Source organism: Apium graveolens, chromosome 6, assembly GCF_009905375.1.
Source record: "Apium graveolens cultivar Ventura chromosome 6, ASM990537v1, whole genome shotgun sequence".
In the NCBI taxonomy this organism is placed as follows: Eukaryota; Viridiplantae; Streptophyta; class Magnoliopsida; order Apiales; family Apiaceae; genus Apium; species Apium graveolens.
In genome coordinates this window covers 167,121,672-167,146,680 of record NC_133652.1, presented here as the reverse complement: position 1 = coordinate 167,146,680, position 25,009 = coordinate 167,121,672, and positions in this window count along the sequence as shown.

Genomic DNA, 25,009 nt, shown 5'->3' with positions numbered 1-25,009 from the left:
CGATCTCAGCTAAAAGGGCCTCATCATGCTCTCTCTCGTACGCCTCTACAGCCTCAGGGTCTAACACATCGGGTACCTACAAGTCATTTAACACACGTATTACTATCCTTTGATACTTAAATCACCCCTAAGGGTTCTTAATGTTAGTGCTACCCTCGTAGCCCGACTACGAACTCTATGTGAGTTCTAGTTCATTGATTCAGTTGATTCAGTTGATTCACCTAACGTTTCTGAGACTTATAACCTAGGGCTCTGATTTCTGTAACACCCCCAAATTCAAGGTCGGGAATTCGGGTCGTTACGATCACTTAATATTGACTAATAAATAATTAATCCTCTTTTCACATCATTACTCGACCTTTTAACCAAACTCACACATACACACATGTTATATGCTCAGAAACATTACTAAATTAACGTTAAAGTATTTAAGTTATTACAAACCAAAGGAAATTATCTCAAAAGAGTGAATGCCGAGAACAACTCTACATGAGACTGACTCGGGTCACAAATAGTCTTGGTTCAAGTACTCAAAAGGAAACTATCTCTATTCGTCTACCTGAGGTGGCTGGCGGACGAACAGTCTACGGTACTCACGGGCGTCCCCTACCCGTTTGCGGGTAGTCATCCTGGTTCGGGCCATGCTGGTAATCTGTTGTGATATGATATTTATAAAAGCAAGAGTGAGCACTAATGCTCAGCAAGATATAGATATCCATTATCTCAATATAATCATTTAGGGAAAAACAACCATTAGGCATTGTATATCCAAGGTTTCTAAAAGTTTATATGCTTGTCAATTTTATGAAAAACTCAACTTTAACTGTATCAGTTTAATCGGCTTATACTCGTACTCATTTTATCTCAAAATCTCAATATGATGCTTGAACCAAGATTCTCATATGGATGTGATATATGTACATCAACATCCTTATTTAAAACTCAGCCTTATCGGCCTTCTGTTGTAGGTTTCACAACAATTTATCCAAAGTGGAGGAAGGGACTATACTGGAATAAACCACGTACCGGTGATCAGCCGAATATGAAATTTTCTCTACTAGTAGAAGGAATACAAACCTAGCCGCCTTTGGGCTTATCAAGACATTACACGATGGTTGCCCATTTCCGTGCAAGTCCGAAAGTCAATGGTCACAGAGACCACATAACCGTATACTGCGCCACTCCGCGCTTGGTCACTACCCGATACCTCTCCGTGCCGGGTAAGCCACATTCCAGTCCCAAAACAATTATATCATTTACATAAAATCCTTTATCGAAGAAATAGATCATTCTCAGTTGACCTTTAAACAAGGTAATTTATCCGTCACTTTTATTACAATTGATTCTTGGGAGTTGTCGGAGTTTTGAATTTAAAATCGTTTTCTACCCTTAACCGTAGTAGAGTTTTACATATATTGTTCACTTATTTTTCATTGAGCGAGGAAGCAAAACCTTCATGCTTCTAGACTAAGTTCCCTAAGGTTTTGATAAGTTTCAGATGATTGATCTCTTCCGAGAAATTTTGAATAATTTAGAAAGTATCCTCGGGAACTATGTCTATTTTTAAATGATTTTTTTTTGAGGTACGTAATATTAAATATTTACGGTCTCATAATATTTTTAAGAAGGGTCCAATGAATTGATAAAACCTTAAGTACAAAATGTTTTTTAATAAGGTTCAATGAATTGATAAAAATCTTAATTAAATACTTAAGACGGGATTCGACATCTTATAATTATCCTTCTAATGGTTACATACGTTTTAGATAAAGTGAATTGATTTAAAAATTTTTCAATATCACTTTAAGTATTTTCCGGATATTTTAGTAACTCTTTAGGTATTACTTATAAATAAATAATCAAGTAGGATATCCCTTGAGTGAGTATTCGATTACCTCTTTTAGTTATAAATCAAATCTCAATCGTTCGTTTAATATGTATGTTACGCGAAAGTACTTTGTTTATTGAAATCGAAATTTTCCGAGTCCGGCTCGTTCCGGGATTAAATTGATTTAAAAATATCTCCGACTCCCACTATCTTGTATTATATTAAAATTACGTTTCAATTTCTCATACTCGTACAAAACGAAGTTCGTCTCCGTAAATAATCGCATAATTGGAATGTATTGATATCACAGACAAGCATATATTTTCGAATTGTAAATCATGGCATCAATATCACAAAAGTATATATAGCATGGATAATTTGTGTTAGGGTTTCGTAAACTTGCCTCGAGTGCTAGGAGTGGTATGGTCTCGGGGCTTTTGTTGGCGATCTAAAATCAATAACCAACGATCTTAGTTAGTACGCGATTATCGATTCGCTTTACTAAACCATTTTTATAAAATCGAAAAATTAATATTTTCTTAAAATTCTTCTTGGAAAGTCTTCCATGCTGCATTATTTAATTATCATGATTTTTCCAAATTTTCGAAATCATTTTTAGCCTTTCAAAATTATCAAGCAAGTGGCCTATGCGCAGTTGGCTTTTCGTATGAACGCTCTACACTAAAACGGTCATAACTTTTAAACCGTATATCCCCTCGTGACGATCCATACATGTCCAGAAACTACAAATCAAGATCTATCCATTAATGGCCAGTGAATCACAAATTTAAAATATTTACATGGCCGAATACACTGCAGAAGGCAGACCAAGTGCAATAGGCTCCATATTCCATTTCTACTACTTGTTCTTGACACAATCACTACTTATGACCAACACAACACTTCTTACTTCTCAAGATCCACCCACATATACCTTATATACTTTATCTATCATCAAATACAAGCATCACAACTCAAAAACTCAAGTACTTAGCAAGAATATGAGTAAAACAACCTTACACATACACAAACTCTTGGATCTTGACACTACATCATAAATAACTCTTAAACCCACCCTTAAAACTTTAAAGATTTGGAAGTTATACCTTATTAAGCACTAGGAGGGTTAGTACTAAGGTGATTAGGGCTTGGTTTGCTTGAAAAACACTTAGAAGGGCTAGATCCTTAAGAAACAAAACCAAGAAACAAGTTAGAATTTCGGAGTTACTTTTCAGCACCTCATTCAAACATTTTTATAAAATTGAAAAAAACTAATTTGAGGCTGAAATTTGGTACGAATCTTACCCAAGATATATAGAAGCTATGGTAAAAATTTCATGATATTTGAATGCGTACATTTTGAGATATGAATTTTTCTTTCTCCCTTGCTCAGAATATCCGAACTGCTGGAATGTAAAATGGGAGAGCTTTAAGTGAGGGAAAAGAGGGTTTTTTTCCTTTGTGGATGAAGTGTGGGAGTGTATAATGAATATATGGGATGTATGCAGCAGATTTGACAATAATTTGGCAAAGGTATAGGTTGGGTTGATTGTGTGATGAAGTGAGAAAAGGGAGAAGTATGGCTTGTGTACTTGTTTGTCTCCCATCACTATTCAACACTATTTCACTAACTATTCTAGTTAACTTCTAATCATCTAGTTACACTCCTAACTACTAGTTAGGACTTGGTTATGTATGGCCAACTTGCATGGGATTTAATTTCTCATTGGTTTATTTATCGTAAACGCAATCGTCGTTCCATTCCGATAGTTTCCACGTGTAACGACTTGTTTCGTAGTGATTTCTTTTACCGCTTATAATACTATAACCAATTCCATTCCTTCTCTTGATCATAGAAACATCTTGATATATTATTTATTTCACGTAGTATTCCCGGTTCTACGCCATTCTTTACGGATATGAAAACACGTAGTATAATCGTAAATCTTCGAATTCCGTCGGCTTTTACATTCACTTATTTTCCTCGATAAACAAGAATATGATCTCGGATTCTCAAAATTCCACTATTCATTTTATGATGATCCCCATACGTATTACTTAATCAGCTCAAGTTACTATTCATAGAAGTTTTAAAATATTACAAAAAATAGGGTTCTTACAAAAATGCAGCATTTCCATTCTGGTGCAAACAAGGGAGTATTCAAAGATTAACAGCTAAACCTAAATTGCATTGGATAGAGAAATGAAGAAGAAATATGTGAAGAACCTTTTAATTGTAATTTACAGTTTTGTCTTCACTTGTAAACTTGGTGATATATAAACCAAGTAGCAGCTAGTAATTAGGTGTGAATTTTTCAGAGCTGTTTAGAAAAATCCAGAGAGAAAATCATCTAGTTTGTACTAGGAAGCAGCTGTGATTTAATTCTTTGAATCACAGATTTTCTGAAATAACACATCTCTAGTGGAACAACAAATCCACCATAAAAGTTTTTAAGTTCTTTGTGTTCTTTATATTTGTGTTTGAATATATATCTGTCTGTATTAGCTTCAAGCAATTCACACACATTTTCTCACTAAAACACTTAGCCTTAGAAACTGCTCAAAACTTGAAATTTTTTTGAGATTTACATTCAACCCCCCTTCTGTAAATCTCATTGTTAGTTCACTGGGAATAACATAAGGTATTTTATAAAAAGTCCGGTTTTAATAATTATCCAAATATGATATTAAACTTTATCGTGTTATAGTTACTTAGCGGCTAAGTAATCTATTTTCGGATCTGACATGATTCAATATGATACTTGTTACGTGTTTAAACTTTATTTATATGAGTCGTTTTAGCATTTTTAGCATTTGAGGTTGAGTTTCTGGTAAAATCGTTTTTTATGTTCTTGGCTTGAAATCGATTTTTGATTTCCATTGATTGTTGATTGTTTTTGAGATTGCAAATAGCTTTAGAATGATTTATAGAGTCGATTCGTATGTTTAGTTGATTTGTTTGAGTCCCAAATCGATTTAACCGAGTTCTTGGTTTTGTATGTTTTTATTTTTGATTTTATAGATTATTGATGATAGGTTGAGTGATTTTAATTGCATATACTGATTATAAATGATCTAAGCTTCGTTTTGAGATATAATTCATGAAATTTGGTTCAGAAATGAGGGAATTCGAGTGTCGCCGGTTTGTTGGCCTGAAAATTCTTTGAATTCGGCCGGGGAATTGATTCTGGTAATGGTTTGGGATTGTGATAAACGTTTCTGGGTTTCGTTATGCAAGGATGATTTTGGTATTAAAACCGAGTCGAAAGGCTGCGTTTCAGCCGTGTGTCGACTGCCGGATTGACCGCCGGAATTTGGGCAAGTCAACGGCTCCGGGGACTTGTTCTTCATTTTCTGGTGGTATCTCCGCCAGTTCTCCTCCCCTCGATCCAAGGTTGAAGACAACCTGTACTTCCCCAGCTGTTTTTGCCATTTCCTTTTTATTTTATTTCAAAATTTATTTCTAAATTCCAAAAAAATGATTTATTATTATTTTAAATTCTAAAAATTATTTACTTAATTATTTTTAAATTCCAAAATTTTACTTTTGTTATTATTTTCAAAAATCCATATTTGTTTTAATTAATTATAATTTATTTTAAATGATTATTTATAGATTTAATTAATTGATTAATTCATTTAATCAATTAATTTTATTTATAAATAGTTAAATAAAATATAATTATTTATAATTAATTCAAATAAATCCTAAAAAATGTTTTAAGCTTTTCAAGTTCGTGGAGTGATTATCGTTTAGACGATTAAATTTGTATCTTTTAATTATAGATGCGAGTCTTTCAAGACGATCAGAACCAAAGGGCATGGATGAAGACTAGAGTTGAACAGTGTGGAATATTGGGTCGCAGCACTGCATGAGCAGCAGACCAAAGAATTAGTTGAATAAAGACGGTGATGTTTTGAGACAAAATGTCAGAATAGATGCGTCATTGCGAGAGTGACTAACTGCTAAAACCCAAAGGCAAGTATCCCTATCATCACTTATTGTTCAAGTGATATTTATTTTGAAGCTTATTATGCAAGTATGGTTTTCCCTATTCAGTTCGTAATAGATAAATGTTTTATATATCGCTGAATTAGATGATTCTGTTTATGCAAGTACTCTTCTGCTATTCTATTTTCAGAATAGCTAAGTGATTTTACTTATCAAATGAATGGATTTATAAATTTTTGGGTTTTGAGAAAAATGATTTTGTTGCGAGTATTTCTGCTCAACTGAATGGGGGAATAAAATTATTTAGGATGCCGATTGATTCGGCTCCTTTTTTAATAAAAAGGTTTTTAAGATTGGAATGGTTACTTGTTACTGGTTATAGCGTAGGTGATCGAGATATCGGTCCAGCTGTAATATCTTTCAAGGCTAGTTATGCCTTTTCTAGAGCCCTATAGGTACCATATGGCTACGGAATACGGGTAGTACCTATATTTACGGTATGGCTGCGAGATACCGGTGTTGTTTCGTGACTGATCATCGAGAAAAACATGAAATATTATTGGTTCCAATCTAAATTGATATCTAAATTTCTTTATTGATTTGATAATCAGAGAATAATGATTTATCAACTGTTTCCGTTTTGCAATAATGGTAAAATACAGTTTTGATTTAGATTTTGATTTATGCCGATACTTACGTTGTTGGTAAATATCAAAGGTGGTATTAGTATAGATGATTGATGTTGACTTCAGTATGGCATGTTGTGAGCATCAAAGTTCGTATTGATATCTAATTTAATATGACAGTAAAATAAGTATTAAATTCAAGAGTTCGGTTTTGAGTAAAGTTTATGATTCAATCCATAATCATTCTTGTTATTGTTGTTTATGATATTTCCGTAAACACTATTTTACGAGTTTTATTCTCGTCAAGATTCAAAGTATTGCTGAAGCATTGCGCTCAAAAATATCAAAATGGTTTTGAATACAATTAAGGAATCAATTTTGGGATTCCTCAACTAAAATTTTATGATTCAGCAATTATGATTTTAAATGTTCTCCTCTAATGCAGATGTCGGTTTTATATCAAAACGACCCTAAATTCGCTATAATGATCTTGCTGAGCATTTCTTTCGCTCATACTTGCCTGTTTTTAAATTTAACCTTCATTGAGGATTAGCTTGCACTGTTTAACTGCGTAATTCAAGGAAGCAAAGAAGAAGCTCTTGGAAGGTGGTTGGTCCAGGGTTTGTGATCTAGTGAAGTTTTATTGTGTAAAGTTGTTTATATTATATTATATTATTGTTGTATATTTTATTTGGGCCTAGTATAATTCATTTCGAAGTTATACTAGTGGGTTTAGTTTTGAGTTGGAATTTATTGAAAAGAGTTTTAAAAGAAAGTGAAAAAAAATTATTGATGGAATTTGGAATTCTTGTTTCTAGAACTGTAACCTTAAAAGATCTTGGATTAGTTTGGGGTCATAAATGATAATTATCTTCCGCTGGCATTTATTTAATGATTTAACAGGTTAATTTGGATTGAGGTTTTATAGTGACGACCAAATCCTGTGACCCCGGATTTGGAGGCGTTACAGGTTGGTATCAGAGCTGAGGTTATAGTAAACTAGAAACGAGAGTGTGTAGGGGTGTGTATAGCTATGTGAGGACGTTTGAGCTCATATCGAGTTCCTATTGGACTATTGGATATAGTACCAACGAGTAAGTTAAGATAGGCGCATTTGTTCAAGATGGTTGTGTTCAGCTAGATGGAACTCCGGGAAGCTGCAAACTTCTATTATGGAATCTTCCAAGGATACTACATTTCGACGACGATGAAGATTATCGATATCCTTGGAATATGAAGAAGTGTCGAAAATCAGATGACGAGTCAACAGAAGAGTTCAAACAGAAGATAAGCATTAAGACTTTGGCAATACCTTCTCTTTCTATAATTTCTTTTGACCTCTCTCAAAAGAGGTATATGTTAGAGGATATATTCCCTAACACTCGTTTAATCATTTTGTTCCAGAATCTTATTTTTTGGATTTCATTTTTCTCCAGAAATATCATCTTTGAAATCTTTTTAGTTTTATTCATTTGATTTTTGATTCCTTTGATATTCTTTCATTATGACTGAGATGAACAACCCTAACTATAGGGGACACAAGGTATACCTGTCTGTGTGATAGGAGTTGGATGGGATGCCATCACTTGTGTGTGTTATGAATACATGAAGGTTAACAACCTTTAGTAGTGTCTTAATTTGGGCACGTAATACCAAGTTCATTTGATCATATTGATCTCTCAGTTATTCTCTTGCTTCAACAATACTTTTTCATAAATTCAGATTTTATCTCATTTCTTTTGAAATTCCATGATTTTATCATCTCAAATATTCGAAGGTATGCCAATCAAGTTAAGCTGAGTTATCCTGGTCAAGTCAAAGTAAGGCGGTGTGATGGGATTATCAGTTGCAACAGTGGAATGCGATGCGATTAAGATATCATTGGCGTGTAACGAAGTCGGTCTGTTTCTTTATTTCTCTCTATCTATCTCTCTCTTTCTTTTCTTTCTCTCTGACTTTCTCTCTATTCTTCTTTCTCGCAATTAGTAAAAGTAATTCTATTGAGGAATTAGTCAAAGGGTATGTGGATGGAACAGTGGTGCAAAGTCAAGCTTCTGTGATCAATATTTTATATAAGGAATTTAAGATTTTATTTGAGATTTAAGAAAAGTTACATATGCAAGATTGGGAAGTTGGTTAGAAGACCCTTAGTGCTTTCTTCTGCTGATTCCGAGGACGGAATCCTTATAAGGGGGGTAGATTGTAATATCCCATATTTTCAAATATTATTATTATTATTATTTGGAATTATTTATGTGATTTTATGTGAATTTTAGTGAATTATATGATAATTGGAGTTGATGTTTTGGATGTTTATATATGATATTCTTTGAGTATTCTAATTTTTACATGTCCAGAATAAAATATAGATAATTATGATATTTTTCTAGAAATTTTTGGACTGTTATATGTATTTATAATGATTTATGAATTTATTAATCATTTTCTGAATAAATACGAAACTATTTTATAAAGCCGGGAATCGTCCAACTTCAACCGTTTTTGCGTTTTTATAACCTGAAACTCTTCCGAAAACTCCTTCCTAACCTAATCTGGTAATTCCGAACATTTTCCGTGTTTTAACTTTTTCAATCCGGATTACGGTTTGACCCGTACGCATCCCGGCGTACAATTTTCGATACGATAACTATTTCGATAAATCAACAAAACCCATATTTTCAAAAGACGGGATATTATTACATTATTTTCGTATAAGGTGTTTTATAAAAAGTCCGGTTTTGATAATTATCCAAATATGATATTAAACTGTATCATTTTATAGTTACTTAGTGGCTAAGTAATCTATTTTCAGATCTGACATGATTAAATATGATACTTGTTACGTGTTCAAACTGCATTTATATGAATCGATCCGTAATTTAGGCGTGTGTTTATTTGTGTTTGTTAGGTCACACACACTGTAGAACGGGGTTGAATACAGTGTTTAGCACAATCAAATCGAATATAAGAACTTAAGTAACAGAAAATTTATTCAACACAATAAACTCTGTTACAATATGGAATTGTCCTCTCTCAGTGATGAACAAATTATCACGAGAGCTGCTAGAGTTACAAAGAATAATAACTTCGATAATCGTAACACTTTTAATGTAAACTCTATGCATGTGTTTATATACTACATAGTTACAAGATAATCTTCTAATTGATATGGAATATAATTCTGCTTCTTAAAATATATCAACTAGTTATCTTTTCTTCCAAGTATTCTATTCTTCATAGAATTCCTTCTTCATGCACAATTCTTTCTATCTTAGTCTCGATCTTCTTTCTTTTCAATCAGCCTCCTGACTTATCTGAAAGTCATCTTAAGTCCTGATATTATCTCCTGATAAATATCTTCTGAACCTTAAGTTCTGATATATTAAGTTTTGTCTTTAGTATAAGTGTTGATTTCCAGTTAAGTACTGATTTGTCCTGTTATGTAAGATCTGAAAACTAAACACAAATCATATTACACATGATATTATCAAATATATCTAACAATCTCCCCCAACTTGTAAATTAGCATAATATACAAGTTCAACGGATATTTGATGATGTCAAAAACATTAAGTACAAATGCATGAGAATTTGACTAGATAACTATAACTTACAGTCCTTTCAGCTTTACCATCTTTAACTTTTGATAACCGCTTTAGTCTGTATAAACTTCAGAATTTAAGTAGTTGTAGATCTTTGACTTGGCTTCAACTTTCAATTTCTTCTGATCTCTTTGATATCAGGAGTTGTCCTGAGATAGTTCTTCAACAAACATCTCTCTGCATATTCAAGTTCATTGACCATCCTCCTTTTAGCATTTATCAATTCAGCTGTATCTTCTCCAGTTTGAAAAATAGCCGCTCTGAGATCATTTATCTTAACTTTTCTTATCTCCTGATCTAGTCTAATCAGATATGCCTTGTCAGACTCTAGATTGAATTCCACAGCCTTATAACCCAGAAAAGTAGTTATAATCCTAGCAGAGTTAGGCTTCATATCGACAATATCACCCTTGTGATCTCTATACTTGGGACAGTATGTGCTGTCAGACTTTACAGAATAAAGCTTCTTCTGTCTTTGAATTTGAGACTTTAAATATCCTGCAGCACCATCTGTTAATCTATCTTTCACTTGAAGTAGGAATAGAACATGTTCCAGTTCTTCAAAATACTTCAGTGGTATATCATTTTTCTTAATCTGGTATACCCTTCCATCTATCATAAAATATAACAAGATATGTTCTTTCAAGAAGGTATGGTAAATTATTTGTACAGATTCAAGTCGATTCAATCTTTTAGGAGTTGCTCCAACACCTGGTTCACTTAAGGAAGTTGGATCATTGGTAGTATTATGTACTCTTCTTTCATCAGAACTACCCAAACCAGATTTATCTCTTATTTCCTTTCCTGTAACAACTCTTGCTTCAAAATCACCTATTGCAGTCTTCAAAGATTGAGTCTGTTTAGCTTTGGTGAATCCTGGTAGGAGTACCTTTAAAAGTTTAACACGAGAAATGTCAGAGGTTTCCTTTTCCTTATCTTCTGATATCAATCCAACTTGAGCTATGTCAGAGGTTGCTTGCTTCACTGCCATATCAGAACTTACTAAATCTTGACTCTGAACAACATGAGCCATGTTAGAGGTTGTTTGAAAAATCTTCTTATGCATCAGAGTAAGATTAGCATCTGCTTCATCATCAATTATTTCTTCATCCATGACTGGCATATAAACCTTTACAGGTTCAGCAACCTTTTCTTTGCCCTTGGACCTTGGATTAATTTCCATTTGTGATTTGGTCTTGGTTGCCTCAGAACTTGTTCTTTCCTTTATCACAATACCCTTAGCACTATACCATAAATGGCCTACAGCAACACCAAGAAAATGTTACAACAGGCCCAAAAAAGTGTTACCACAGCCAGAAAAAGGCCTAAGGTAACATAAAAATTAAGTTGCTTTTTTTCGAGTTACCTTTGGCCCCTAAGGTAACATTACTTTTGCCCTGCTGTAACATTCACTTTTATGTTACAATAGCTGTCAAAGGTAACATTAATCTATGTCTATAGTATCACAATATGTATGTTACCTTTGGACTCAGAATTTTCAAAAAAAAATGGGGCCCACATGTAGGGCCCACTGGTGGGCCCCATTTTGGGGCCCTATTTGTTTGCAAAGGTAACATACATAATGTGATACTATAGACATACTTTAATGTTACCTTTGATGCATATTGTAACAGTAATGTTTTGTATTATACCAATTTCTTTGTAACATTTTTAGTACCTAATGTAACATATTTTTCAAAAAAAAATTGACAGGAATGGTTTGTAAATTCAACATGCCATAAAATCTGTTTTTCATCCAAGTCAACCAAATAAACAATTTCAACCAAACTCCATATCAGTTTTCACAAACCCCCACCAAATACTGTGGTTTCACACAATTCACCAACTCCACATACTCCACATACTCCAAAGAACAGTTACTTAGTCTAGGACGATAAATAAACATTCAAAAGCTAGTACGATAACACTTGTTACTAGTACGCAAAATAAGATATGTAAAAAGGTGCACATCTGAAATCTAAAGTCCAGAGCCTCCGGTAACTGGTATGAGGTAATTGTCATTATCGCTGGTTGTGCTGAAATCTTGATGGTTGATTGTGATGCCTGGATTTGTGTCGGCTATTTTCTTAAGTAACCAGGCCATATTCTCCTGCACCTTCTTGTTGACTTGCATATCCACTTCTTCTTGTACCTTCTTTGTCATCGATGCCTCGACTTCACTCACCAGAGTCTGCTTTATCTTTCCTGCCAACTCCTGTACATAAGTATTTGTCGAACCAGCAGTACTGGAGTAACCTTTTGCAGCATCAGGACATCTTCCATGGAGCCAAGATGGCCCATGTTTTTTTCCATCAGAAAGTAGTTCCTCGTTGGGATCTTCGCTCGTACTGATTTTTTCCTTAATCTTTTTCTACATACCAGAAAAACAAACGAACACTTGGTCACACAATAATTTAAATGCTTCACTAACTAATTTCAAAATAACCGAATAATTTAATCCAATTAAATTCACAATTAGTAATCATTAAATAAAAATGCATGCAGGTACATAAATAAAACTTCTAAACACCAAATAAATCATAAAACACAACTAATTAACCATCTTGCGACATTAACGGATATTCAGAAGCACTAAGATTAATAAAAAACACTTACAATCTTGTTTTTTATTTCTTCAGTGTTGGTCTTATACTCACGACCATCAGTACGCTCACGAGTCTCAACAAAAACCTCTGCTTCAGGTGGTGGACGCTGATTCTTTGCCTTTTTTTCTGACAAAAATGAACAAGTTAGCCAAAAGAAATATAGAAATTAATTTCTAGATATATAGTAATATATGTAACCGGAAGGCTGCCCACATTCATATATTTGCGTAACAACTAGCTTATTGAGGTTAATTTGCGTAATTGAGATTCTGGCCATACCATATTGTTTCGAATTTGTGCGAAAGTCTTTGGACCAGTAGTGTGTGTGTCTGTATACTGACATCGACATTTGCCGGGACCTTGTGAATTAACTTCTTCTCATTATTGTCCACGGCGCCTTTTTTTTCCACTACGACCCACCTTGAAGCACCGCAAGTTTTACAATTTTCTTCTTTTTCATTTTCAGCCCAAAACAGCATACAATTATTGGGGCAGGCGTGTATCCTTTGATAATCGAGCCCTAAATCTTTAATAACATTCTTTGCCGCATTAAAAGACAAAGGAATGTGTGCTTCTGGAAAAGCATCTTTTATCGGCTCTAATAAATCCCCGAAACCCGACTCCGAAATCCAATGAATGCACTTTAAAGAGTACAGCCTAATGATAAAACTTAAGCGGGAAAATTTTTTGCAGCCCGGATATAAGGGCTGCTTTCCTTCTTCAAGATGGCCATAAAATTTTTTGGCATCATCATTCGGTCCAGTAGTATCATTAGTACGATGGAACACCTCGTCCAAATTATCTCCGAAGGTAAAGGAATCTTCAAAACCCATATTTTCTGCCCGTTCAATATCTATCCTATGATCTTTGCTCGAAACCTCACAAATCCAATTCGCATACAATGGACAAGGGACATGACAAATAAGATGATCATAAATAAGATCTTGAGTATGCCACTTGCCATTTCTACAATTCTTGCAAGGGCACAACATTTCATCGCCTACGGAAAATTTGGGAAATGCATTTTCTAAAAAATCCTTTATCCCCTTAATGTAAGGTGTACTGTATTTTGGAAGGGTTATCCATTGACTTAGATCATCGTCCATCACTACAGAAAACAGGACAATAATGTTATATTCCTAAAAGAAAACAACGTAGTCTTGAAACCATACACCCATATTGGTTATACGTTCTAACAACACAACGTAGCCGTGAAGCCCTAAGCAGACCGAGGTAATATTTTATGTTCTCCTTTTCATTGGTTGTACATACTAATAACGACACAACCGTGAAACCCTAAACCCATATTAGATATGCGTACTAATAACAACGCAGAAGTGAAATCCTAAACCAATATTATAGATTATATGTATTAATAACAACACAGCATAACAACGCAGCCCTGAAATCATAAATCCATATTAGATTATACGTATCGAATCCATGTTATATGACCATGAATATACATGTGCATACACCCATTTCCGTATTATCCCACTCCTCCTACCTACCGAACTGTGACAGTTGATGTTAACAAAAATTTAAATACTCGTAAAGGGTTGAAACTCTCAGGAATAAAGGTCAAATTAACATAAATGTAAATACTCATAAACAATTGCATTATAGAGACAACAGATATCTACTTACACAATCAATTATATCCACTTGACTATGATGATTTACATGTAAGTTATAACTAAAGCCTAACATGAAAATCAACCGGATAAAAAGCAAATATCGAGAAACAAATTTAATACAAAAATCACACTTACAGATCTACAAAAATAAAAAACCCCAATTCCAATTAAAATTACACAAAAACATGCATATAACATACATATACATGTATAAAATACACAAAAACACGCATGTAACAAATTAGAGAAGAAACTAACAGAAATAGAGGGGGCGAGAGAGATAGAGAGATAGAGAGAGAGAGAGATACACAAAATCAGAGAGAGCGAGAGCGAGAGAGAGAGAGAGAGAGAGAGAGAGAGAGAGAGAGAGAGAGAGAGAGAGAGAGAGAGAGAGACAGAGAGAGAGAGATGTAGTACCTTAATGTTGAACCGCAAGCTGATTTGAAACCCCAATTAGAAACCCTAGCTCCAATCTGTGACCCGCTTCTCCAAAATGTGACAAGCTTCGCCAAAATGTTACCCCCAATTAGAAACCCTAGCTCGAGAGAGGAATGAAAGAGAATAGCTACTGGGAGAGAGAGAATGAGAGAGAGATTGAGAGAATGAGGGAGAATGAAATTAGAGGGAGAAGTTAATTTGTCTGAAATTTTAGCGCTTCTCCAAAAAATTTGAGCCCGCCTGAAAAAGCCCAGCTAATTTCATCTCTTTTTTTAAAAAAATTAAGTTTTAATTGTCTTTAAATTTTTTATTGATAAAAATTTATCAATTATTAATTAATACAGTTTATAAATTTTTTTTAAAAAATATTTTATCAATCTTAACTAATATTAATATTTTTGCTTAATTATATTATAAAAATTGATTAATTTTCATGTCAAATAATTATATATATTTAATTGTTTGTAAAATATACTACTTTTTTATCCAATAATACCCTATTGTAACATAAATTGCCACATGTTACTCGTATGTAATACTTTGAAGCTATAGTAACATGTTTTAAAGGCTATGGTAACATCAAAAATACTACGTTGCGGTAGGCTAAGATGAGCATACCTAAGGTAACATAATTTTGTAACATGCATGATTAAACCATTGCGATAGGCCATCTATGGTGTAGTGTAGGCTTTGGAAATTTCTTTTCAACAACAGAAGCTTCATATTTTATCTTGACACCTTCTGCTTTGAGTCTAGCTTCTTCTCCCTTTAGACTCTTGTTATTCCCAGTGGACTAATAATGAGATTTACAGAAGGGGGGTTGAATGTAAATCTCAAAACTTTTTCAAGTTTTGAGCAGTTTCTAAGGCTAAGTGTTTTAGTGAACAAATGTGTGTGAATTGCTTGAAGCAAATACAAATAGATATATATTCAAACACAAATGTAAAGAACACAAAGAACTTAAAAACTTTTCTGGTGGATTTGTTGTTCCACCAGAGATGTGTTATTTCAGAAAATCTGTGATTCAAAGAATTAAATCATAGCTGCGTCCTAGTACAAACTAAATGATTTTCTTTCTGGATTTTTCTAAACAGCTCTGGAAAATTCACCATCTAATTACTAGCTGCTACTTGGTTTATATATCACCAAGTTTACAAGTGAAGACAAAACTGTAAAATACAATTAAAAGATTCTTCACACGTTTCTTCCTCATTTCTCTATCCAATGCAATTTAGGTTTAGCTGTGAATCTTTTAATACTTCCTTGTTTGCACCAGAATGGAAATGCTGCATTTTCTTGATTCCTCCTAGAGGCTGCCACATTCCAGTTTGTCTTTGTCAACCCATGTGCCTCTGTCAGCTTATGAATTGTCACTATCAACTGCTATTGAACTAAGCATCCATTGAAGCTTTCATCCGTTGATGACTTTATCCGTTGAAGCTTTATCCGTTGAAGCTTTATCCGTTGATGCATTAGCAGTTGAAGCTTTATCCGTTGAAGCACTCATCCGTTGATGGATGTTATCCGTTGAAGCTTTAGAGACTTCCGTTGAAGCTTTATTTCTCATCCGTTGAAGGTCTTTAATATCAGTTAATAATACTTCACTTATACAAAATTACAAGGCATGAAATATTTACAATTAGCCCTCCTATTTGCATATCCACTAGTAGTCAACATGACTGATAATTTCCCAAAACATCTAAGAATTACAACTTAAATACAGAGAATGAAATGTGCTACAATACTACACTTATTTCTAAGTAAAGCTACTCCTTCAATGGATAGCCAAAATGGTCTTATCCATTGAGGCTACAAATACTAGATTTTTACTTAAGTGTTTTGTTTAACTTATCATCAAACTAATACACATATTCCTAACAATCTCCCCCTATTTATGTCTACTAGAACTGTAGGCATAAATTTGGGTTTAACTTGATGATAACAAAACACTTATCAAACATATGAACTGAAACAAAGTAGAAATTCAAAAGTGCTGCAAAAATGTGTATACTGAGATAGAATTGAAGAATTACATTGTTTCCAAGGGTGCTCCTTAAGCCTGAGTAGATTAATTTCTTTTCCTTTGATCCCTTGTTTTCTTCCCTAGCCTCCTGTCATTCTCCTCTATTTGGAGTTGGAGTTGTCTGTAGAATTCAGCTTCATCTTCTTTATTGATGTCCAACTTAGATTGCATATCCTTGAGAGTTTCATTACTGGCAATCTTGAGCTGATTTTCAAGTTTGAAAAATCTTCTGACTCCTTTATATTCTCTGAACTCCATCAACCAATGAGGTGATTTATGAACTGTAATTCCTCTCTCTGGGATGAGTTATGTTCTAGGCAAGGCATTGGGCTCCCACCAAGTTTTCCTTATGTTGGCAATCTTGTTGAGAATCTCAGTTTTGGCAGTCCTGGTAAAGCCAGAATCCCTTTTTATAGCTGAGTAGACTCTAACCAAGGTAGAATAGCCTTCATCCAGAATTCTGTAAAGAGGCCAAGTCCTTTCCCCACTTCCTTTATATTTGAACACTAGTCTTTCTGGAAGCTATTTGTAGGCATCTATTCCCCTTACTTCCTCCAGCTCATCCAGATAGAGTTCAATGTCTGTAAATTCCTTTATGTCACAAATGTGAACATAATCATCCTTTGAGGCTTGTGGCTTAGGCTTAGGCTTTTGAGTGAATTTGATTGAGGTTAGAGGAGGTGTTGATTTGACTTTTCTTTTCTGTTTCTTTGATGGTGGAGAAGTGGTTAAGAAAGTGGGCAATTTGATGGTGTCCCAATCAATTGGTTCCTCATTAGGAGTGATTTTTTCACCATGGATGTTTATGAAGGGGTCAGGCACAATGGGTTCAGGAATAGAAGGTAGTGGTTTGGATTTTGATTGGGTTTCTTCAGTTTCATCTACAATCTTCCTTTTTGCATTGGCCTTCTTTCTGTTCCCTTTCTGCCATTCCTTTCTTTCCTTGCTTCTTTCTTCCACATCATCATTAAGCATGTCCCCCATACCTACATCTTCACCCTTGTCTTCAATTTCTTTCTTTTCTTCAGCTTGACTTGATTTTAGCTGTTTTTCAAGCTTTGCTTGTGCTCTTTTGTCAGCCTTTAGCTTTTTAGCTTCTTCTTTCAACCTTCTGGCTTCTTCCCTCTTGGCTATTGAGAATTTGGGATGTCCTTGTATCACACAGATACTCTTTCCCTCTCTAAAGATAATAGCCATTTCATTCTTTCAACCACATCCTTGGTCTCCTTGTGCTTCATGATATTACCACCCAAAACCTTGTCTTCATCAGGCTTTGGAAGAGGGAAATCCACTCCTTTCAACTGAGCAAGGCTTAGAGGGTTCTTTGTAGAGTCCTTATTGGATCTGTTGTTGGGCTTGAGAACCATAGGTTTCAGATTCTTTGAAGAAGTCTCTCCAACCTTAGTCCTCCTTACTGGCTTGAGCTCCATAATGATTGGCTCCACCTTTGTGTTATGCTTCACAGACTGTGATTTTGAAGTTGTAGAACCAAAAATTTGGTGCATCCTTTCATCAATTTTCCTCCTTTGCTCTTTGACTTTCATCTCAGCTGTTGCTATCTAGATTAGATCAATTCCATCAAGCTTTCCTTTGATTTGAAGTGTTGGAGAAGTGGTGATGGCAGGAACTAGCACTTTAGATATTTGAACTTTTGTTGATGACTCTCCTTCCCTTTCCCCTTTATTGTCCCCCTTTTTGTTATCATCAAGGATAGGGGTCAAGCCTTGTGCTTTTGCCAGCTGCAATAGTAGACTTGTCTGAGATTGTTGATTTTGAAGAATGGTAATCACAGAGTCTTCAATGACTTGAACTCTATTTTCCAACTTGGCCAGCCTCTTGTCAGCATCAGATTCTCTCCTCAATCTCAGCAACAAATCTTGCATTGTACCATAAGGCATGACTGAATCCAACTTCTCATAATTGTAGGATTTCAGATCAGCAATATCCTTTTTGAGTTCATCCACACTCAAATTCTGTCTGATGTGCTGCAACTGCAAGAGATGCAGAGAGTCTAGATGAGCTTGAAGAATAGCCTTGGTACCAGCATCTGAAGTGTCCTGAAGGGCCTTTTGAATAGCCATAACCTACTTGACCAAAGCTACACCAAACTGTCCTGGTGTAGATTTCTTTGTCCATGCCCATTCAGGTAAATCTGGAATAGAACTTGGGTCTGCATCTCCCCCTAAGTTCATGCTCCTATCCAAAGAAATAGAGTCATCATCATTAGAATTTACTACAAATTCTTCAGATGGCTCACCAGCTTGAGAAGGCATCCTATTGACAACAGCTTTATCTCTTTGAAGAGATTCTGAAGTGTGCACTATGTTCAAAGTCTGCTCTGCCTCCACATTGCCCTGAGCAGCCAACAGTTGATAGGCTGAAACAGGATGAGTAAAAGTGTCAGCATCCAAGGAAATGTTATCAATTTCAGCTTTGTAATGTTGCTGAAATTGTCTTCCCTTTTCAGCATCATCCATAATCATTGACTCACTAGCAATGGCTGGATCCACCCTTATAACTTCTGTACCTGCCTTTCTCTCATTTTCTCTATATTCTTGCATCAGGGGCTCCCCCTGGCTCACACACACCCTCACCCTCACCTACTAAGGTGGCACTCCCATCACTCACTTTTTCCATGCTGGAAGAAATAGCATGCATATTTTAACTCTCAACCTCTCCTTTTGCCTAGGAGCAACCCAGCCTCTCACTCAAATTATCACTCCCTTCCCTAAATCCTAGAAGTGATTGTACAGTAACCATGTCTTCTACACTTGGAATTGATTCAGTTATATGTGTAGAGACCATCAACGGATAGGGAGTATCCGTTGAAGTGGAAACTGATGATATCAACGGATAACTGCTGTTAAGCTTATCCCTCGAAGAACAACCACTTGTCAATGGATGAGAGATATCCGTTGAAGAAGGAAAAGATGTAGATATTGAAAGTGACATAATTGTTGAATCTGTGTGAATTGATTTTAAGTGAGGTGACACAAATTCTTCAACTAAGTCTGAAAGAATTGGCTGATGATCCAACAAATAATCTAAAAGATGATGATCACAAGGATTTGAGTGGGGCTCCTCCCTGAGTTTTAAAGAGGGAGACTCAGGAATTGATGTGAATATCATATCCACATCCAGAGATGGTGATGGAGAATTTGGTGATTGATGTGTGTCTATTATGAGAGAATGGGGCTGTGACTCCATATTTGTTGGAGCCACATCAAGCTGAATTTGAGAAGGAAAAGATACAGGTGGATGTATCTGTGCAGTGTGTGCCCCCTATATTGAAACTAGGGTTTTAGTCTTCTTTCTTCTTGAAAAGGCTTTGATAGGTGAATGTGTGCCTTCAGTGTCCCTCCCTCTTTTGTTCTGTGTCCCTGGTTGGGGACTATTTTCAATAGCTGCATCCTTTTGGGAGGATGCAACTAGGGATGTGTTTGAATCCTTTTGAACCACCACAGTCTTTTGAGAAACTTTGGCTTGGCTGGCTAGGGTACCACTCACCTCTCCCACCTTTTCCTGGGGGGTTTCTAGATGTTCACCCCTCCCCTCACCACTCACCACCTGTTCACTCCCTTCAGGGTTTATGGTAGTTGTTGCAACTGTTGTCTTTTGAGAAACAACAGAGGTGGTTTTCTTTGACTTGTGTTTTGGAATTTTAGTTTTGGTGGCTTTGGTAGGAATCTGTTGGGACAAAGACACAGATTCCATTGCCATACAAGAAGGCAAAGAAACAATGGGGTTGGAAGAGGTAGGAGTTGCAGAAGTATTTACCTCACTTACCTGAGGTGCATTCATTATTGGTAAGTATACCAATGGCACCTGGCTGTTGAGGTTAATTCTCAAAAGGTCTGCAAGGACCCTTTTCTCTTGTGCCCGACATTTGAGTTTATTGCTCTCATTAGTTATGACCAAACCTTCAACAACATGGTTAGCCAATAACATAAAGAATCTAGCATAGTAGATGTTATGAGGTCTATTAGCTTTGTTACCTAACCTGGAACCTAATTCTAGCATGACACAGTTGCTAAAATTAAAGTACCTATCAGAAACTAGCATATAGAGCATATTAACAAGAGATGAAGTTATGGCATCAAAATTGCTAATCTTCCCAGAGAAAACCTTGATAAAGGCATCTCCAAGAAAACTTCATTCTTTCCTAAGGCCCTTTCTTCTAATGCTCCTTAAACTAGCAGAATCAAAAGAATAGCCTATGGAATCTAACATAGAAGATACATCATTATCAGTGTGTGGTGTCATGGCATTATTCTCAGGTAGCTTAAAGCAAGACTGTATATCATCACAGTTAATACAGTAATCCTTACCTTTGAGAGAGAAAGTAATGGTCATATCTATGGAGTTGAACTCTGCAGTTGTCCAAATCTCCTCAATCACCTCACAATAGATAGTTGGGGCTTCCAGCATTGTATAGCTTAGTTTGCAGTTCTTGATGAAGTCCATCATCTTGTGATAATCTGAGTGGGCTTCATTCTTTTCCACCAAGGCTACGAAATTGTTCTTTTCATAAACAAAGCCAGACTGAGACATAATCTTGACTACTGGTGCCATTGTTGTGAGTAGAGATTGCAGAGAAAAGATTGAGAGTTTTGGGAGAGAAAGAGAGTAAAAATTGCAAGAAAGCGTAAAGTGAAAATAAGAATTCAATGGGCTTTTATACTTTATTGAATTAAAATGTAAATAGAATGATTAAATAATACTTTTAAGTAAATTACAACCATTTGAGAATAAAGAAAACTGTAGAAATTCTGAAAACTACCTTTAATATAAATACATACAACTGTGTATATATGTATCAACGGTTAAGTAACGAATCAACGGTTGTGACTCACTTAAAGTAACTGATGTGACACTTTAACGAATGAGGTAAATAGTTATCCGTTGAAGATTAACACAGTTTTTATCCGTTGAAGGATAAAATTACCAGAAATGTATTTGTCTTTCAACGGATAATGAACATCCATTGATAGAACAATTTTAGCTTTCAACGGATAGGGAATATCCATTGATAGAATAAACTTTACTTAAAGCCAACTTTGTTCTTGCTACAAATTCATCTCAGGCTTCAAAGCAGATTATAATGAGGACATGAATTTATGAATAATTAAGCATACCTAGCTCACTTACTAATCTTGTGAATGTTGATTCATCAAGTGGCTTGGTAAATATGTCTGCAATTTGCTTTTCACTTGGAACAAAATGAAGTTCCACTGTACCTTTCATCACATGTTCCCTTATGAAGTGGTACTTGATATCAATATGCTTGGTTCTTGAATGTTGCACTGGATTTTCAATAATGGCAATGGCACTTGTGTTGTCACAGAATATAGGAATTTTGTCAACAGTTAGACCATAGTCAAATAGTTGATTCCTCATCCACAGTATCTGTGCACAGCAACTACCAGCAACAATGTACTCAGCTTCAGCTGTTGATGTTGAAACATAATTTTGCTTCTTGCTGAACCATGACAAAAGCTTATTCCCTAGAAATTGACAGGTGCCAGTTGTGCTTTTCCTGTCTATTTTGCAACCTGCATAATCTGCATCTGAGTAGCCAATTAGATCAAAACCAGACTCTCTAGGGTACCAAATTCCTAGATTTGGAGTCCCTTTGAGATATCTGAAAATCCTTTTAATAGCCACTAAATGAGACTCTTTAGGGTCAGCTTGAAATCTAGCATAGAGACATGTAGAAAACATTATATCAGGTCTACTAGCAGTTAAATATAAAAGTGAGCCAACCATGCCTCTATAACTTGAAATGTCTACAGACTTTTCAGCCTTGTTTAATTCAAGCTTGGTGGCAGTGGCCATGGGAGTTTTTGCAGATGAACAATCCATTAAGTCAAACTTCTTTAAAAGATCATAAATATATTTAGTTTGACTAATGAAAATTCCACCACTAACTTGTTTAACTTGTAAACCAAGAAAATAAGTTAGCTCTCCCATCATGCTCATTTCATATTTACTTTGCATTAACTTAGCAAACTTTTTACAAAGCTTATCATCTGTAGAACCAAATATAATATAATCTACATAAATTTGAACAAGTATTGTAGAGCCTTTAACTTTTCTAAAGAAAAGAGTTTTGTCAACAGTACCTCTTGTGAAGTGATTATCTAGAAGAAATTTTGACAAAGTCTCATACCAGGCTCTAGGTGCTTGCTTTAGTCGATAGAGTGCTTTCAATAGATAATACACATAGTCTGGAAAATTTGGATCTTCAAATCCTGTAGGTTGGCTTACATAAACTTCTTCCTCCAATTCCTCATTCAGAAATGCACTCTTGACATCCATTTGATAGACCTTGAAATTGGCATGGGCTGCATAGGCTAGAAAGATTCTGATGGCTTTAAGTCTGGCAACTGGAGCAAATGTCTCATCAAAATCTATTCCCTCTTGTTGAGAATAGCCTTTAGCAAACAATAAGGCTTTATTCCTTATGACAATGCCATTTTCATCCATCTTGTTTCTGAATACCCATTTTGTGTCAATAGAACTCTTGTTCTTTGGCTTGGGTACCAGCTTCCATACTTTGTTCCTTTCAAATTGGTTTAGCTCATCTTGCATTGCTAAAATCCAATCTGGATCCAATAGAGCTTCTTCCACTCTCTTAGGTTCCTCCTGTGATAGAAAGCTACTATACAGACATTCATCTTGAGTAACCCTTCTAGTTTGCACTCTAGATGTAGCATCACCAATGATCAGTTTAAAAGGGTGATTCTTGGTCCATTTCCTTTGAGGTAGTAGATTAGCTCTAGATGAGGTTGCCTCAGTATTGTCATGATGTGAGATAGAATGTTGATTGGTTGAAACTCCCTCTGAGTTGCTGATCCTTTGAAAGGAATTGGGAGTTAAATCAACTGATGAAGTGAAATGATTATCCGTTGACAGACTGTGATCCACGGATGCTTCATTATGAACTTCAACGGATGATTCACTTTGTCTTTCAACGGATGCTGCATTGCTTCTATCAACGGAAGCTGAATTATGACTTTCAACGGATGCTGCATTCTGTGCATTATCCTAAGGCAGATTTTGAATTCTTTTCGAGGTGCCTTCTCCATCATTCTCATCTTCACTATCATCACAATATATCTCAATGTTGTAAAATTTGAGTCCTTCATGAAGTCCCTCATCTGTTAGTCCATCAATCTTTTTATCATCAAACACAACATGTACATATTTCATGACAATGTTGGTTCTTAGATTGTAGACTCTATATGATTTTCCAGCAGAATAACCAACAAATATTCCTTCATCAGCCTTTGCATCAAACTTCCCTTCGTGATCAGGTTGATTCCTTAGAATGTAGCATTTGCAACCAAAGACATGCAGAAAGTTTAAAATTGGTTTTCTTCTCTTGAACAATTGATAGGGAGTCATGCCTTTTTCCTGATTAATTAGAGAAATATTCTGAGTGTAACATGAACAGTTAACAACCTCAGCCCAAAAGTATGTTGGGAGTTTTGACTCTTCAAGCATTGTTCTTGCAGCTTCAATTAGTGATCTGTTCTTCCTTTCCACCACACCATTTTGTTGTGGAGTCCTTGGAGCTGAGAACTCATGCATGATCCCATTTTCTTCACAAAACAACTTCATGGTTGTATTCTTGAACTCAGTTCCATTGTCACTCCTAATATTCCTTACTTTGAAATCTGGATGATTGTTGACTTGCTTGATATGATTGATAATGATTTCACTAGCTTCATCCTTTGATCCAAGGAAATAAGCCCATGAAAACTTTGAGAAATCATCTACAATCACTAGGCAATATCTTTTCCTTAAAATTGACAATACATTGACTGGTCCAAAAAGATCCATGTGTAGCAGTTGTAATGGTTCATCAATTGCTGATTCAAGCTTCTTACTAGATGATGCTTTCTTTTGCTTTCCAATCTGACAAGCATCACACAGACCATCCCTTGTGAATTCCACTAGAGGGATTCCTCTAACTAAGTCCTTTTTGACTAGATCATTCATTGTCTTGAAATTTAAATGGGACAGCTTTTTGTGCCATAGCCAACTTTCATCTGGACTTGCTTTGCTGAGAAGACAAGTAATTGATTCTGAATTTATAGAGTTGAAGTCAGCTAAGTACACGTTCCCTTTTCTAACTCCAGTTAGAACCACTTTGTTGTCCTTCTTACTTGTGACAACACAGGCTTCAGAATTGAAGGAAACAATATTCCCTCTGTCACATAGTTGATTGATGCTTAATAGATTGTGTTTGAGACCATCAACTAATGCAACTTCATCAATGATGACATTTTCTT